Genomic DNA, 5686 nt, shown 5'->3' on the forward strand with positions numbered 1-5686 from the left:
GACACTTGAGATCATGTTTGACGTACGCTTAGTCGACAAAAATACCACAGGGGTTCAACTTTTTAACACCGGGGTTGTTATTTTCTGACATTGCGGAAGGGACTCGGAAAACAAAATACACCCAAAATTTGAGTTTAAACCAAGGGGTGTGACAAAATTTAAAAAAAAAAACTTAAAAAATGTTTTTTGGGCTTAAACCATCGGAAAACATTAGAAAATTGAGTAAACGTATGTTTTTGACCTAAACTTAAGCGTTTGGCACTAAAGTTGGGACAGGGCTTTAGGACCCTATTTAAGAAAATATAGCGTTGAAATTGTAGCTCGATTGTCTATTCACTGCACTTGAACTTTTCCTCTATCGATAATTTAACTATTCTAAAAACGCAAATTTGTAGAAGACGAAACATCACCTCATGCCAAACCACACACTTTATTGATTACGCCTGTGTTTTTGTTTATCAAAGTGATGGGCGCATCTGAAATCGAAATCAAAACACGGCGAGAGTAAACGGCGACACTACAAACAAAAAATAAACAAGGCGTACATGGCGGGCTTAATTGAAACCAGAATGTAAACACCGTAAACACGGCGCAAAAGTAATAGGCGACACTGAAAATAATATCGATTACAGGCTCATAACATTGGGCGATACTGGAATCCTTGAGTGCGTTTAAGGCGAAACCTTATAATATTTTTTTTAGTACGAAATAGCTAGGGAAATTGTAGGAGATGTGTGTGGTATTGATGAGGATTTTAAAACTAGGTTTATGAAATGTGTATTAAAGTGGAAAGGTTAAAGTTTGAGTATATTTTCTCCAATTGGGATTAAAAATTGCACATGAGAATTTCATTGGTTATTTTCTCATTGTTATTGATTTGTCAGATAGGCCCTTGTCGCGAATCCCTCTCGGTTTGATGGTAAAAAAAATCGAGTCAGCATTGATATTTCTGGAAATGTTAACTGAAAATTCCTGTCTGACAGGACGTATCCGATGAGCCTATCGTCAGTCTTTTGACCTACATATATTGCTGTGTGCGTTTCAAACGCAAATATCAAATGCGGGAACACCGGACGCGGTAAGATTTTCCACAAGAAATGCGATGTCAAAGATAGGTTTTTCTATCTAGGTCAGCAGTGATATAGATAATCGTTGCTAGGTGTTCTTTGATTGGTTTGTGTTACCGCATTTGGAGGACATTTAGTCAAGATTTGTACCTCAAATGCAAACAGCAATATGTACTTAGAATTAATTTCCGCAAGAGTATGTCTTGATTTACCAAACATAGTACTGTTAAGGTCAAATATTTGTTTTAATTATCTTTACCAAGGATGATAATGACCGCCAGTAGCGCCAACCAGTAGCGTGGTTCGATACAACTTTTGGACGTGCCTGACGACCAATATAATTTGATTGTTTTCGTTACTACTGCATCTCTCATTCCATAGGTTTGGGGTTTATTCATATATTTCATAACGCTAAAAACGACCATTTTCGACACCCACCCACCCCCTTGTAACGCTTTTTGTATGAATATTTTACAAGTTTTGTATGAGCCGTAACATCACGAGGACACCCACCCACCCCCTTCAGCGTTATGAAATTTATGAATGGGCCCTTGGTTAATCCCTGGGAGGGAGAAACCGATACGAAATTTATGTACGTCACAGTGAGCCGAGATTCTGCTGTCACGAAATGTCACTGTGAGCCCAGATCTTAAACACTGGACTAACATGATAATAGCGCGAAATTGATCAAAACATACCTATATTTGCATTTCATCAAAGGTGACAAAAATCAAACGAAAATCAATCCAAAAGTATTCAAAAGTAATGTCATGATAACACATTTCATTATGATTGAATACAAAGTATTGAAATACGCATCTTTTTATTTTTTGGAATAAAAATGAATATTGAATGCATAGAAACCGCTGGCCCTTTCTCCATGTTAGTCCGGAAAGATCGAAGGTACACAATAAAAGAAAACTAGCGATTTTCATCAAGTCTGCCTTTGATTGTCGTCGGCAAACTGGAGTTATCTTGCGGTTTGAGAAAAACTTTGTTTAATATTTCGTGTGTAGTATCTGTGCCTCCCTCCCAGGTTAATCCCAATCTTCATTGAAACGTCGAATATCCATATTGGACACGAGAAACATTTTGTACTTTATCATCCGGGCAGCATTTTGTATTCTTGTATTCAATTAATCTCCTGTGAGTTTAATGACAGTGATTTAATCCTGAGATTGAATCCTGGCACAAATCACGCACGCTGAGATTGAGAAAATCGGGATTCAAAACGATCCCGCTCATTGAGATTAATTCAAAGCATGCTTGTTTAAATCTTGGAGCAGAAGGATGATCTTAGAAGACTGATCACGTTTTCCTACACATTTCAGCCCATACAAAATGTATGGGAAAAATTTCACCGATAGAATATTTTGAAACCTATGAGCCCAAAAGATAACGATGAAAAGCAGCGTGTGGCTCCGATACCGTTCCGTGAGTTAGTTGGCGGTCTGCAATTTCTGGCTCAAAGCATGCGACCCGATATTGCGTACGCAGTACCGTTGCATGCGGTTGGCAGGTTGGCAACCGCCAAGGACGCAAGCTTTCAGGGGGCGCCAAAATGCGTTATGCATTTCGTCAAACTTTTTGAGATGCTATTGTATAAATTTTTGCAGTAATTAACTTCGCGGTGTACTATTTCGTGGTCAAGCGAAGTATGCACTTCAACAGAAAAGTAATCGCCTATCTCGATGCGTGGGAAATTTCTTGCAAGAAATACTCAAGAAAAGCATTTTTCTTTGATCTCAGTACGCAGTTGAAAAGAAATGTCATTTCAAATGGAGCACACTGTAAAAAATTTCTTGACCATTTCTTCCGAAGAAATTTTTACTTTTCTACTAAAGAATACTTAGCTTCAGTATTAATTCGCGGTTTGTATAGATGCTTCATCTATCTTAACAGTGCTATTTGAAGGACTGCCTGTGTTCAAAAGAAGGGTAAATAGCCAGTGAAAAAGTTATTAGTGCTAATGTCAACAGTTTCCAGTGCAAGCCAAAACGAAGATTCTAGCAAAAGTGCTTGATAAAAAAAAAGTTGCCTAAAGATTAAATTGTTCAAAACAAAGTGATTTGACTGACTTTTTAAATTGAAATTTAATAGTAAGTTGATTGTGTATCAGTAGGTTTATCATTTACTATGTTGAGTGAGGTAACGAGCGTATAATTTTTTTCTAATTATTTTTAGCTGATCGTGCCAATTCAATTTAGCCAGTTCTTGTAAAAAATCGAATAATTATCTGTGTTATTCAGGGAAAAAGATTGATCTGGTTTACTCAACGAAAAACCTGATTTGTCGATTATCATCAGTAATAACTGAAAAAGAGTACACCTGAGCCCGTTTAGCAAAAAATAATAGTACACAAATTTTTAAGTCAAAAAAGAGTACTTGTACTCTAAAAAGAGTACGTCTGGTAACCCTACCTTCCCATCCCAAAATTGACCTGCATTCAGACGAAGCCGGCGTTGTTATTATTTGTTACACTCAAAATAATCCAAACGTCATTGTTACGTGAAAACATACGTGGTTTTTTTCCATCGCACTTTTCACGTACAGTGCTGTTCTGAATAATAGCAGCGCATGTCGATTTTCATACAAAATGCTCAACTTTGACTTGCTGTAGTTTTGTTCCCTTTCAAGCAATCGAGTTGACATTTTCTCCACAGAACTACAAATATGCCCAATTTTGTAAACACAAAATTTCAAAATTTTCTAAGCCCCTGCCGGAAAGTGAGATACTAGGTGAAATTGTTCGAAAAAATAGCAGTTTTAAAAATTTGAATTTCTGCTTGACATTATAGTTTTAAATTGTATATCACTTACCATTGGAACAATCTCCTCCTACTTATCAAACCTACACCTATACCGAAAATGTTTAAAATATTTGTAGAAGAAAAATTTTAAAATGAAAAACTGCTATTTTTTTGAAAAATTTCACCTAGTGTCTAATTTTTCGGCAGGGACTCAGAAAAAACTGAAATTTTGTAGTTACAAAATTGATCATATTTGTAGTTCTGTGGAGAAAATTCCAGCTCGATTGCTTGAAAGGGAACAAAACTACAGCATGTCAAAGTTGAGCATTTTGTATGAAAATCGACATGCGCTGCTATTATTCAGAACAGCACTGTAGCTCTTACGTTAATCATAGGTAGCCCAAAATGAACGCATGAACTTTTGAACTTCGTCCATTCCACCGGCGCTACAAGTAAGAGCTACGTGGATTTTCCGGTAGCCTTTACGAAGCGTTTCAATAGGACCTACACGGAGAAAACGAAGTACTCAAAAATAAGTTTTTTTTTAACTCAAAATTAAGTAATGACGGTCGAACTCAAGAAATGGGTGATTTGCATTCTGTCTAATACGTACATTAAACCCAACTTTTGAGTAATTCGACGAATACCCAAATTTGAGTAAAAAAATACTTATTCAAATTATTGCGCTTTTAACATACAATTATAGTATTTGAACTTGCGTACGTTCTGTGCTAAACTAGTAACGAAATCGCTCGAATTGTCACTTAACGTATTTTATTGTCATAAAAACGCAGTCTAAATAACTAGACACATAAATATGTTAATCGATCATTTATTTCCAAACACTTAAAAAACAAAAAGTTGAGTAAAAACAACTCAACATGTGGTATTTGAGCTGCGTACTACCCGTTGAGTAGTTTTAACTCAATTTTGGATGAAAAAATGTGACAGCCATATTGAAACGTCATTCCAGACTAGTCGTCGTCGGTGTAAGACGTAATCGTCAAGATTAGTTATTGTGTTTATATTTTTCTGAAAATCAATTATTTGTTGATGAAGTTTTATTTAGTAAACTTTTGTTAAAGCTTCGCTACCATTTGTTAAACTGGCCAGCTAATATTCCGGAATCCGGATTTACTGAAGGTATGTAATATTATGTTTGATCTATTCCCTACCGAGCAGATCAGTATGCAGAAAAGTATAATATAAAATGGTCCCTTTCTTATTTTCAGGAATTCAGAATCTGATATCGTTAAATTAGTTTTGGTATACGATTACCGAAGTCGAAAAGTGTCTGATTCCGATAAACTTAGTGCCCTGCTCTCAATGACTACCACTCTATTCAAACTGCTGGCGTTCCCGCCAGCAACCGTTCACGTTTCCCGGAACTGTTACCGACGAACAATTTCTGAAAGTGAGAAGCTGATGGTAGCTGTACCCAATATGTGTCATTTGTTGCCTGCCCACTGCTCGCTGTTCCTGCCATTCCAGTTATCCTGTGCCACCATCAAGGTAGTTGCTGCAAGTATTCTCACCCGGTCCGAATTGTTCCTGCCACCCACGCCGTTGGTTGAAATAAACGAAATGATTGTATCATTGAAGTTGAGTTCAGTTTATTTTCAATAATCACAAAAACACAGCTTGTTCATATTGCATTTCTGACTAATGTTTTAGGTTGCATTTTGATCCGATTAAAAATACCTATTTTTGAGTTTTGACATCCGAGGTGACATTAGGTAAAAATCACCCACTGAGATAATTTTGTACGATAACCCAAATTTGAGTACTAGGCTATTTACTCAAATTTGGGGTAACGCACGAAGGTGCCAAGTTGGGTAGAAAGAACTCAAATTTGAGTACTTCGTTCTC

The 5686-nt window shown here is 36.6% G+C and overlaps 1 long non-coding RNA gene across 1 annotated transcript; it reads left to right on the plus strand.

The window, feature by feature from the left end:
- The first annotated feature begins 4521 nt into the window (after positions 1 to 4521).
- LOC110678560 lies at positions 4522 to 5418 on the plus strand. Its single transcript, XR_002501737.1, has 2 exons — positions 4522 to 4960; positions 5050 to 5418. It is a non-coding gene; the product is annotated as an uncharacterized LOC110678560 (long non-coding RNA).
- The last annotated feature ends 268 nt before the right edge of the window (positions 5419 to 5686 follow it).

This window comes from Aedes aegypti, chromosome 3 (genome assembly GCF_002204515.2).
Source record: "Aedes aegypti strain LVP_AGWG chromosome 3, AaegL5.0 Primary Assembly, whole genome shotgun sequence".
NCBI lineage: Eukaryota > Metazoa > Arthropoda > Insecta > Diptera > Culicidae > Aedes > Aedes aegypti.